The sequence below is a fragment of the Scyliorhinus torazame genome, chromosome 2 (assembly GCF_047496885.1).
Source record: "Scyliorhinus torazame isolate Kashiwa2021f chromosome 2, sScyTor2.1, whole genome shotgun sequence".
NCBI classification, from domain to species: Eukaryota; Metazoa; Chordata; class Chondrichthyes; order Carcharhiniformes; family Scyliorhinidae; genus Scyliorhinus; species Scyliorhinus torazame.
The window spans coordinates 378803579-378816775 of record NC_092708.1 but is presented as its reverse complement, the minus strand read 5'-3'; the positions used below and the strand labels follow the sequence as shown (position 1 = coordinate 378816775).

Genomic DNA, 13197 nt, shown 5'->3' with positions numbered 1-13197 from the left:
ACGGGTCCGTCCGCTCCAGGATAGACTTCTTTTTTGTGTCCCGAGCTTTCACGGTCAGGTCCACCGACGTAACGCCGGTGTTCTTCTCTGACCACTGCCTCCTACTGGCCGACTGCCACCTGCAGGAAGACCAGGGGGTAGGCAGGGGGACGTGGAAGCTAAATGTAAAACTGCTGACCCCTGAGAACATCGAGGAACTCAGGAGGGATTACAAAGGTTGGAGAACCGTGAAACCCCTCTTTGAGGCCCCACATCTCTGGTGGGAAGCAATCAAGGGGAATATCAAGAGGTTTTTCATCCTCAAGGGCGTTCAAAAGGTGAGAGAGAGACGAGGGGTCATGTCCAGGCTCCAGAAAAGTATGCAAAATTTGCTCCAGCTGCAGTCGATGGGGGTGGATGTCAAGGAGGATCTCCAAGAGGTGAAGAGCCAGCAAGCCTCGCTCTACACCTCGGAGGCCTCCAAGGTTATCTTCCGTTCCAGAGTCCGCTCCGTGGAGCAGGACGAAAAGTGCTCACGCTTCTTCTTCCAAAAGGTGCACAGAGACACCTCTGTGATCAGCAGCCTGAAGGAAGAAGATGGCTCTGAAAAGTCATCGCAGTCTGACATCCTGAGGATCAGCCAATCCTTTTATGCCGGACTGTATGACCTGAAGCCAACAGATAGCACTGTTTCCCAGACCTTCCTGTCGACTATCACGGAGGTCATAGGCGACAGCGAGCTGGAAAACCTGGACAAACCACTAACTCTGGACGAGCTGACAAAGGCCGCCAAGTCCTTCGAGACGAGTAAAACTCCCGGAAGCGACGGCTTACCGGTTGAGTTGTATTCGGCTCTGTGGGACTGGATGGGCCCAGACCTGCTGGAAGTGTACGAGAGTATGCTTCTGGAAGGCAGCATGTCAGAGTCCATGAGGAAAGGCATCATCACCCTCATCTACAAGCAGAAGGGGGAAAGGGAAGAAATTCGAAATTGGCGACCCATTTCACTGTTGAATGTGGACTACAAAATTCTAGCAAAGGTCATCGCCAATCGGGTCAGGTCTGCTCTGGAGTCGGTGATCCACCCTGACCAGACCTGTGCTGTACCCGGCAGGAAGATCTCTGATAGCCTCGCGCTACTCAGGGATACGATCGCCTACGTGCAGGACAGGGGGGTGGACACTTGCCTCATCAGCCTTGACCAGGAGAAGGCTTTTGACAGAATATCACACACCTACATGATGGATGTGCTCTCCAAAATGGGGTTTGGGGAGGGAATTCGCAATTGGATCAAACTGCTCTACACAAACATCTATAGCGCAGTCTCAATCAATGGGTGGGAATCAGAAAAGTTCCAGATCAAATCTGGAGTCAGGCAGGGCTGCCCTCTCTCCTCTGCCCTTTTTGTGTGCTGCATAGAACCTTTTGCCGAGTCCATCAGGAGGGATCCGGGCATAAGAGGAGTGACGATCCCAGGCAGTGGAGGCATGCAAGTCAAGGCCTCCCTGTACATGGACGACGTTGCCGTCTTCTGCTCGGATCCCGCGTCTGTGCGCAGGCTCTTGACCACCTGCGACCAGTTTGAACTGGCCTCGGGAGCCAAGGTAAACCGTGGCAAGAGCGAGGCCATGTTCTTTGGGAACTGGGCCGACCGGTCCTTTGTCCCCTTCACTGTCAGGTCAGATTACCTGAAGGTGCTGGGGATATGGTTCGGAGCTGCTGGGGCGTGCACCAAAAACTGGGAGGAGCGCCTAGGAAAGGTAAGACAGAAACTGGGCTGGTGGGAGCAACGCTCCCTCTCCATTGCGGGCAAAACCCTGGTCATCAGGTGTGAGGTACTCTCGGTGTTGCTGTACGTGGCGCAGGTCTGGCCCATAACCCGACCCTGCGCCACAGCAGTCACCCGGGCCATCTTCAAATTTATCTGGCGATCCAAGATGGATCGTGTCCGAAGGGACACCATGTACAAACCTCTGGAGAAGGGAGGGCGGAACGTACCCAACGCCTCCCTCATCCTGCTGGCCACCTTTGTGTCCAGCTGCATCAAGCTGTGCGTGGACCCCCAGTATGCAAACACCAAGTGTCACTACATACTGAGGTTCTACCTGTCCCCGGTGTTGCGAAGGATGGGCCTGGCCTCATTGCCGCGGAACGCTCCAAGTAGTTGGACCGTACCGTACCACCTGTCCTTTGTGGAAAAGTTTTTGAAGGAAAACACCTTTGACCACAAGGCAATGAAGCAGTGGTCAGCACGTAATGTCCTCGAGGCCCTCAGGGAAAAGGAGACCGTGGAGGACGTTGGATGGTTCCCTGAGCAGACTGCCAGAGTCATCTGGCAGAACGCCTCATCACCAGAACTTTCAAACAAGCACCAAGACCTAGCTTGGCTGGTGGTGAGAAAGGCCCTCCCTGTCAGATTCTTCATGCACACCCGAAGGCTCTGCACCAATGCACGCTGCCCTCGGAGTGGCTGTGGGGGAAATGAGACGGTCACACACCTCCTTGTGGAATGTGCCTTTGCAAAGAAGGTCTGGAGAGAGATGCAGTGGTATTTGTCAAGGTTTATCCCAAACAGATCTGTGACACAGGACTCTGTGCTCTACGGACTGTTTCCAGGGACACACACCGAGACAAATATCAACTGCTGCTGGAAGGTCATCAACTCGGTAAAAGACGCTCTTTGGTCTGCCCGAAACTTGCTGATCTTCCAGTGCAAAGAATTGTCCTCGACCGAGTGTTGCAGACTGGCACATTCCAAGGTCCAGGACTACGTGCTGAGGGACGCACTCAAGCTTGGGGCAGCGGCCGCCAAGGCGCAATGGGGAAAGACCTCTGTGTAAGGGCTTTCCAGCAAATGTACACCGAGGGGCGGGTAACAGTGTAAAGCCCCTCGGTCTGGGCAACCAACACTCCAATGTATAAAACAAACATGGCACTGTAAATATTTAAGAAGGAATTGTAATGTAAAGAGTGATATGTGTACGACAATATCAAAATTGAATGAAAGAAAGTCAAGGCAACATGTAACCCTGCCGGAAATGTACAGTCAAGACAATTTGAAATGTTTCTGTAATGCTCATGATAAATTTTTATGAATAAAGTATATTTTTTTGAAAAAAAAAAAAAAAAATCTGTTCTTATCAGTTTAATATCTGATACGTCCCTTATCTGGGGACCATATATTAAATTGATTTTTGGAGCAGGGAGATGGAATAGGGGCTTGCTCCGTCCACTCCACGCATCGACCTGGTATTGCAGTATCTCCAGCAACGGTGCACACCACCCCTTCATGGGGAATTTCAAACTCAAAAAACAGCTCAAACACATACAAATATACACTTTATTCACACTTCTTCCAGCATACAACAAAATGCTTCGGCAACTGGCTGCTGCTACTCACCTTCTACCTGGCCCCGGGGGTGTCATCAAGAATGACCAAACGCATCTTACAAGCACAACGGCGAAAGGGAACTCATTCAAAATTGACCACCCATTTCACTCTTCAATGTGCATTACTCGGCTTCTCGGCCTTTTGCCTAAGATCAAGTGTAGTCTCATTTGATCGAGGGAAGCTGAGGATTTCGATGACGATCGTGGATTGGAGAACTCGGAGGGATTGAAGTCGTCAAAGAAGAAACGTTTGGAGCTTGGCTGCTATTGGTGGATCTACATGCTGGCCTAAACCTCGGGTTTAGGCCTAACGCCGATACAGTTTCACACCCAACGTACGAGCTATGGATGCAGCTGCATCCCGACCACCAGGCTGGGGCGTGCGAAACACTGTCCGAGTCACAGTGAAGAAAACGGATGGAGAGTCACCTTTGGACCGGAAACACTTCGTGAAGAAGGTGCTGCTCGAGTGCTGTGGGTTTAAAGCAACAGAGATCTTCTGCTTGCAAAACTTCCCCAAGAATGGTTTCTTTGATGTCACCTTCAAGAGCGTCGCAGCGTGCATCAAATTCTTGAACGTCTTCAAGGAAAAAGGTAACCAGAGTCCCTTGTCGATCCTGACTGCGGAACCTCTGTTTACGCTACCGGCACAGCGAAATCGGGTTGTTACACTGCACACGTACAACCCCCACGTCCCTGTATCTGATGTGCTCACGTTCCTCGCCAGGTACGCTGAGCTGAAAAGTGACAGCGTGCAAGTGAAAGACACCTTCGGCATCTGGACAAGTGAGCACCAGGTCAAGGTGACCCTAAGAACGGACAGCAACGGAGCCATCCTGCATCCCCCCTCCAATTTCGCTATTGGAGTAAATCGTGGCTACCTCTACTACGTGGGACAGCCACGAGTATGCCACACCTGTGGCAAAACGGGGCATGTTGCCGCAAACTGCAGTGTGACCTTCTGCAAGAACTGCAGGCAGGAGGGACACATGACTAAGGACTGCAAAGAAGACAAGTGCTGCAACCTGTGTGGGGAGGCCGGCCATCTTTACAGGGCCTGCCCGAAACGCGGGGCGACATACGCTGAAATCATCAGCAGCGGAGTTAAAAAGGCGACCAGAGAGGAGGTGCATACACCCTCCACCGAAAAAGACACCACGGCTCAGAATGAGGAAAAGCAACAAAAGGGCCCCCAACAAAAAGAAGAGGCCCCAGCACCTCCTGACAACCCAACCCCAGCCCCATCTGATGAGGAACACTCAATGGAAGAGGAAGAGGATGGGACAAAGAATAAAGAGCCCTGGGAAACAGTGAACAGGGACAAACGAAAGCGGAAACAAAAAAACAAACTGAAGAACCCCCCGAGGGGTAGTGGCAAAAAGCGACACCTCTCAGCCGGCGCACTTAGCGCCGACACCTCATCCGATGAGGGAAAACAGGACAAGAATCGGCCTCAAATAAAGAGGCAAAGCACCAACGTGGAACGGAAGGCACAGACCCCCCAGACCACCGACCGGGAAGGAAACAAGGTCACAGACCAACCCCGATAGTAACGAGCAGCAACAACCCAGGTGAAGACCGGCCTGCAACCCCAACACCTACTGACTGCCACAACGAACCCCAGGGCTACACCACCCCCCCAATGCATCTGCATCAAAATCACGGGGCCAGTACGGACCAGAACAGCTTTCTCAGCCCTGCAACTGTGCTAAAGTTTGCGAGCACCACCGGCATGCTGGGGAACATCGAACAGCTGGAACAGCCAACTGTATAGACTCTGGACTCTTGAGACTGGTAAATCTATCTTTTTTATAATGGGTTTAAAAATTGCATCCATAAATGTGCGAAGCATCAAAGATACTTCGCGGTGTGTAGCCACACTCAACTATTTGGCAAATGTAAAAGCTGACCTACTGTTCCTGCAGGAGTGCGGAATTCCGCACCTCAGCAACTACAGGCGCTGGTCGAGCTGGTGGTCCCACGGGCCATCCATCTGGTCAGGAGGAAACGACTGCCGCTCCTCCGGCCTGGGTATTCTGCTGCGGGGAGGCAACTTCACCATCTCCGACGTTAAGGAGGTGGTGGGCGGGCGCCTCCTCGTAGCAGACGTGAAATACAAAAACACCCCTCTCAGACTTATTAATGTGTACGCCCCGGCCGTTAAAAGTGAGCGGCTGGCAGTTCTTCAGCAACTCCCACTGCTGTTGGCCACCTCCAAGCCGGTCATCCTGGGTGGTGACTTCAACTGCATCATCGATGCGGCTGGACGATCCAGCAAAGCCGACAGCAAACTAGACGCTACGTCCAGACTCCTGATGGAAACGGTAAAAGACGCCAAGCTGCTCGACGTCTGCAGCAACCCTGCAGACGGCGCGCAGCGTAGATACACATGGTCACGGCCAGACGGGTCCGTCCGCTCCAGGATAGACTTCTTTTTTGTGTCCCGAGCTTTCACGGTCAGGTCCACCGACGTAACGCCGGTGTTCTTCTCTGACCACTGCCTCCTACTGGCCGACTGCCACCTGCAGGAAGACCAGGGGGTAGGCAGGGGGACGTGGAAGCTAAATGTAAAACTGCTGACCCCTGAGAACATCGAGGAACTCAGGAGGGATTACAAAGGTTGGAGAACCGTGAAACCCCTCTTTGAGGCCCCACATCTCTGGTGGGAAGCAATCAAGGGGAATATCAAGAGGTTTTTCATCCTCAAGGGCGTTCAAATGGTGAGAGAGAGACGAGGGGTCATGTCCAGGCTCCAGAAAAGTATGCAAAATTTGCTCCAGCTGCAGTCGATGGGGGTGGATGTCAAGGAGGATCTCCAAGAGGTGAAGAGCCAGCAAGCCTCGCTCTACACCTCGGAGGCCTCCAAGGTTATCTTCCGTTCCAGAGTCCGCTCCGTGGAGCAGGACGAAAAGTGCTCACGCTTCTTCTTCCAAAAGGTGCACAGAGACACCTCTGTGATCAGCAGCCTGAAGGAAGAAGATGGCTCTGAAAAGTCATCGCAGTCTGACATCCTGAGAATCAGCCAATCCTTTTATGCCGGACTGTATGACCTGAAGCCAACAGATAGCACTGTTTCCCAGACCTTCCTGTCGACTATCACGGAGGTCATAGGCGACAGCGAGCTGGAAAACCTGGACAAACCACTAACTCTGGACGAGCTGACAAAGGCCGCCAAGTCCTTCGAGACGAGTAAAACTCCCGGAAGCGACGGCTTACCGGTTGAGTTGTATTCGGCTCTGTGGGACTGGATGGGCCCAGACCTGCTGGAAGTGTACGAGAGTATGCTTCTGGAAGGCAGCATGTCAGAGTCCATGAGGAAAGGCATCATCACCCTCATCTACAAGCAGAAGGGGGAAAGGGAAGAAATTCGAAATTGGCGACCCATTTCACTGTTGAATGTGGACTACAAAATTCTAGCAAAGGTCATCGCCAATCGGGTCAGGTCTGCTCTGGAGTCGGTGATCCACCCTGACCAGACCTGTGCTGTACCCGGCAGGAAGATCTCTGATAGCCTCGCGCTACTCAGGGATACGATCGCCTACGTGCAGGACAGGGGGGTGGACACTTGCCTCATCAGCCTTGACCAGGAGAAGGCTTTTGACAGAATATCGCACACCTACATGATGGATGTGCTCTCCAAAATGGGGTTTGGGGAGGGAATTCGCAATTGGATCAAACTGCTCTACACAAACATCTATAGCGCAGTCTCAATCAATGGGTGGGAATCAGAAAAGTTCCAGATCAGATCTGGAGTCAGGCAGGGCTGCCCTCTCTCCTCTGCCCTTTTTGTGTGCTGCATAGAACCTTTTGCCGAGTCCATCAGGAGGGATCCGGGCATAAGAGGAGTGACGATCCCAGGCAGTGGAGGCATGCAAGTCAAGGCCTCCCTGTACATGGACGACGTTGCCGTCTTCTGCTCGGATCCTGCGTCTGTACGCAGGCTCTTGACCACCTGCGACCAGTTTGAACTGGCCTCTGGAGCCAAGGTAAACCGGGGCAAGAGCGAGGCCATGTTCTTTGGGAACTGGGCCGACCGGTCCTTTGTCCCCTTCACAGTCAGGTCCGATTACCTGAAGGTGCTGGGGATATGGTTCGGAGCTGCTGGGGCGTGCACCGAAAACTGGGAGGAGCGCATAGGAAAGGTAAGACAGAAACTGGGCTGGTGGGAGCAACGCTCCCTCTCCATTGCGGGCAAAACCCTGGTCATCAGGTGTGAGGTACTCTCGGTGCTACTGTACGTGGCGCAGGTCTGGCCCATAACCCGACCCTACGCCACAGCAGTCACCCGGGCCATCTTCAAATTTATCTGGCGATCCAAGATGGATCGTGTCCGAAGGGACACCATGTACAAACCTCTGGAGAAGGGAGGGCGGAACGTACCCAACGCCTCCCTCATCCTGCTGGCCACCTTTGTGTCCAGCTGCATCAAGCTGTGCGTGGACCCCCAGTATGCAAATACCAAGTGTCACTACATACTGAGGTTCTACCTGTCCCCGGTGTTGCGAAGGATGGGCCTGGCCTCATTGCCGCGGAACGCTCCAAGTAGTTGGACCGTACCGTACCACCTGTCCTTCGTGGAAAAGTTTTTGAAGAAAAACACCTTTGACCACAAGGCAATGAAGCAGTGGTCAGCACGTAATGTCCTCGAGGCCCTCAGGGAAAAGGAGACCGTGGAGGACGTTGGATGGTTCCCTGAGCAGACTGCCAGAGTCATCTGGCAGAACGCCTCATCACCAGAACTTTCAAACAAGCACCAAGACCTAGCTTGGCTGGTGGTGAGAAGGGCCCTCCCTGTCAGATTCTTCATGCACACCCGAAGGCTCTGCACCAATGCACGCTGCCCTCGGAGTGGCTGTGGGGGAAATGAGACGGTCACACACCTCCTTGTGGAATGTGCCTTTGCAAAGAAGGTCTGGAGAGAGATGCAGTGGTATTTGTCAAGGTTTATCCCAAACAGATCTGTGACACAGGACTCTGTGCTCTACGGACTGTATCCAGGGACACACACCGAGACAAATATCAACTGCTGCTGGAAGGTCATCAACTCGGTAAAAGACGCTCTTTGGTCTGCCCGAAACTTGCTGATCTTCCAGTGCAAAGAATTGTCCTCTACCGAGTGTTGCAGACTGGCACATTCCAAGGTCCAGGACTACGTGCTGAGGGACGCACTCAAGCTTGGGGCAGCTGCCGCCAAGGCGCAATGGGGAAAGACCACAGTGTAAAGTCTTTCCAGCAAATGTACACCGAGGGGCGCGTAACAGTGTAAAGCCCCTCGGTCTGGGCAATCAACACTCCAATGTATAAAACAAACATGCCACTGTAAATATTTAAGAAGGAATTGTAATGTAAAGAGTGATATGTGTACGACAATATCAAAATTGAATGAAAGAAAGTCAAGGCAACATGTAACCCTGCCGAAAATGTACAGTCAAGACAATTTGAAATGTTTCTTAAATGCTCATGATAAATTTTTATGAATAAAGTATATTTTTTTGAATAAAAAAAAAAAAAAAAAAAAAAATCTGTTCTTATCAGTTTAATATCTGATACGTCCCTTATCTGGGGACCATATATTAAATTGATTTTTGGAGCAGGGAGATGGAATAGGGGCTTGCTCCGTCCACTCCACGCATCGACCTGGTATTGCAGTATCTCCAGCAACGGTGCACACCACCCCTTCATGGGGAATTTCAAACTCAAAAAACAGCTCAAACACATACAAATATGCACTTTATTCACTTCTTTCAGCACACAACAAAATGCTTCGGCAACTGGCTGCTGCTACTCACCTTCTACCTGGCCCCGGTGTCATCAAGAATGACCAAACGCATCTTACAAGCACAACGGCGAAAGGGAACTCATTCGAAATTGACCACCCATTTCACTCTTCAATGTGCATTACTCGGCTTCTCGGCCTTTTGCCTAACATCAAGTGTAGTCTCATTTGGTCGAGGGAACCTGAGGATTTCCATGTCGATCGTGGATTGGACAACTCGGAGGGATTGAAGTCGGCAAAGAGGAAACGTTTGGAGCTTGGCTGCTATTGGTGGATCTACATGCTGGCCTAAACCTCGGGTTTAGGCCTAACGCCGATACAGTTTCACACCCAACGTACGAGCTATGGATGCAGCTGCATCCCGACCACCAGGCTGGGGCGTGCGAAACACTGTCCGAGTCACAGTGAAGAAAACGGATGGAGAGTCACCTTTGGACCGGAAACACTTCGTGAAGAAGGTGCTGCTCGAGTGCTGTGGGTTTAAAGCAACAGAGATCTTCTGCTTGCAAAACTTCCCCAAGAATGGCTTCTTTGATGTCACCTTCAAGAGCGTCGCAGCGTGCATCAAATTCTTGAACGTCTTCAAGGAGAAAGGTAACCAGAGTCCCTTGTCGATCCTGACTGCGGAACCTCTGTTTACGCTACCGGCACAGCGAAATCGGGTTGTTACACTGCACACGTACAACCCCCACGTCCCTGTATCTGATGTGCTCACGTTCCTCGCCAGGTACGCTGAGCTGAAAAGTGACAGCGTGCAAGTGAAAGACACCTTCGGCATCTGGACAAGTGAGCACCAGGTCAAGGTGACCCTAAGAACGGACAGCAACGGAGCCATCCTGCATCCCCCCTCCAATTTCGCTATTGGAGTAAATCGTGGCTACCTCTACTACGTGGGACAGCCACGAGTATGCCACACCTGTGGCAAAACGGGGCATGTTGCCGCAAACTGCAGTGTGACCTTCTGCAAGAACTGCAGGCAGGAGGGACACATGACTAAGGACTGCAAAGAAGACAAGTGCTGCAACCTGTGTGGGGAGGCCGGCCATCTTTACAGGGCCTGCCCGAAACGCGGGGCGACATACGCTGAAATCATCAGCAGCGGAGTTAAAAAGGCGACCAGAGAGGAGGTGCATACACCCTCCACCGAAAAAGACACCACGGCTCAGAATGAGGAAAAGCAACAAAAGGGCCCCCAACAAAAAGAAGAGGCCCCAGCACCTCCTGACAACCCAACCCCAGCCCCATCTGATGAGGAACACTCAATGGAAGAGGAAGAGGATGGGACAAAGAATAAAGAGCCCTGGGAAACAGTGAACAGGGACAAACGAAAGCGGAAACAAAAAAACAAACTGAAGAACCTCCCGAGGGGTAGTGGCAAAAAGCGACACCTCTCAGCCGGCGCACTTAGCGCCGACACCTCATCCGAGGAGGGAAAACAGGACAAGAATCGGCCTCAAATAAAGAGGCAAAGCACCAACGTGGAACGGAAGGCCCAGACCCCCCAGACCACCGACCGGGAAGGAAACAAGGTCACAGACCAACCCCCGATAGCAACGAGCAGCAACAACCCAGGTGAAGACCGGCCTGCAACCCCAACACCTACCGACTGCCACGACGAACCCCAGGGCTACACCACCCCCCCAATGCATCTGCATCAAAATCACGGGGCCAGTACGGACCAGAACAGCTTTCTCAGCCCTGCAACTGTGCTAAAGTTTGCGAGCACCACCGGCATGCTGGGGAACATCGAACAGCTGGAACAGCCAACTGTATAGACTCTGGACTCTTGAGACTGGTAAATCTATCTTTTTTATAATGGGTTTAAAAATTGCATCCATAAATGTGCGAAGCATCAAAGATACTTCGCGGTGTGTAGCCACACTCAACTATTTGGCAAATGTAAAAGCTGACCTACTGTTCCTGCAGGAGTGCGGAATTCCGCACCTCAGCAACTACAGGCGCTGGTCGAGCTGGTGGTCCCACGGGCCATCCATCTGGTCAGGAGGAAACGACTGCCGCTCCTCCGGCCTGGGTATTCTGCTGCGGGGAGGCAACTTCACCATCTCCGACGTTAAGGAGGTGGTGGGCGGGCGCCTCCTCGTAGCAGACGTGAAATACAAAAACACCCCTCTCAGACTTATTAATGTGTACGCCCCGGCCGTAAAAAGTGAGCGGCTGGCAGTTCTTCAGCAACTCCCACTGCTGTTGGCCACCTCCAAGCCGGTCATCCTGGGTGGTGACTTCAACTGCATCATCGATGCGGCTGGACGATCCAGCAAAGCCGACAGCAAACTAGACGCTACGTCCAGACTCCTGATGGAAACGGTAAAAGACGCCAAGCTGCTCGACGTCTGCAGCAACCCTGCAGACGGCGCGCAGCGTAGATACACATGGTCACGGCCAGACGGGTCCGTCCGCTCCAGGATAGACTTCTTTTTTGTGTCCCGAGCTTTCACGGTCAGGTCCACCGACGTAACGCCGGTGTTCTTCTCTGACCACTGCCTCCTACTGGCCGACTGCCACCTGCAGGAAGACCAGGGGGTAGGCAGGGGGACGTGGAAGCTAAATGTAAAACTGCTGACCCCTGAGAACATCGAGGAACTCAGGAGGGATTACAAAGGTTGGAGAACCGTGAAACCCCTCTTTGAGGCCCCACATCTCTGGTGGGAAGCAATCAAGGGGAATATCAAGAGGTTTTTCATCCTCAAGGGCGTTCAAAAGGTGAGAGAGAGACGAGGGGTCATGTCCAGGCTCCAGAAAAGTATGCAAAATTTGCTCCAGCTGCAGTCGATGGGGGTGGATGTCAAGGAGGATCTCCAAGAGGTGAAGAGCCAGCAAGCCTCGCTCTACACCTCGGAGGCCTCCAAGGTTATCTTCAGTTCCAGAGTCCGCTCCGTGGAGCAGGACGAAAAGTGCTCACGCTTCTTCTTCCAAAAGGTGCACAGAGAGACCTCTGTGATCAGCAGCCTGAAGGAAGAAGATGGCTCTGAAAAGTCATCGCAGTCTGACATCCTGAGGATCAGCCAATCCTTTTATGCCGGACTATATGACCTGAAGCCAACAGATAGCACTGTTTCCCAGACCTTCCTGTCGACTATCACGGAGGTCATAGGCGACAGCGAGCTGGAAAACCTGGACAAACCACTAACTCTGGACGAGCTGACAAAGGCCGCCAAGTCCTTCGAGACGAGTAAAACTCCCGGAAGCGACGGCTTACCGGTTGAGTTGTATTCGGCTCTGTGGGACTGGATGGGCCCAGACCTGCTGGAAGTGTACGAGAGTATGCTTCTGGAAGGCAGCATGTCAGAGTCCATGAGGAAAGGCATCATCACCCTCATCTACAAGCAGAAGGGGGAAAGGGAAGAAATTCGAAATTGGCGACCCATTTCACTGTTGAATGTGGACTACAAAATTCTAGCAAAGGTCATCGCCAATCGGGTCAGGTCTGCTCTGGAGTCGGTGATCCACCCTGACCAGACCTGTGCTGTACCCGGCAGGAAGATCTCTGATAGCCTCGCGCTACTCAGGGATACGATCGCCTACGTGCAGGACAGGGGGGTGGACACTTGCCTCATCAGCCTTGACCAGGAGAAGGCTTTTGACAGAATATCGCACACCTACATGATGGATGTGCTCTCCAAAATGGGGTTTGGGGAGGGAATTCGCAATTGGATCAAACTGCTCTACACAAACATCTATAGCGCAGTCTCAATCAATGGGTGGGAATCAGAAAAGTTCCAGATCAGATCTGGAGTCAGGCAGGGCTGCCCTCTCTCCTCTGCCCTTTTTGTGTGCTGCATAGAACCTTTTGCCGTGTCCATCAGGAGGGATCCGGGTATGAGAGGAGTGACGATCCCAGGCAGTGGAGGCATGCAAGTCAAGGCCTCCCTGTACATGGACGACGTTGCCGTCTTCTGCTCGGATCCTGCGTCTGTACGCAGGCTCTTGACCACCTGCGACCAGTTTGAACTGGCCTCTGGAGCCAAGGTAAACCGGGGCAAGAGCGAGGCCATGTTCTTTGGGAACTGGGCCGACCGGTCCTTTGTCCCCTT

General features: G+C 52.5%; 1 non-coding gene and 1 pseudogene across 1 annotated transcript; both read left to right on the top strand.

Annotated features, from left to right (window-relative positions):
• Nucleotides 1–3081: 3081 nt before the first annotated feature.
• Nucleotides 3082–3262, top strand: LOC140407948 (U2 spliceosomal RNA; annotated as a pseudogene).
• A 5591-nt stretch (nucleotides 3263–8853) lies between these two features.
• LOC140407983 (U2 spliceosomal RNA) lies at nucleotides 8854–9043 on the top strand. The gene has a single exon (XR_011939937.1). It is a non-coding gene; the product is annotated as a U2 spliceosomal RNA (small nuclear RNA).
• Nucleotides 9044–13197: the final 4154 nt, after the last annotated feature.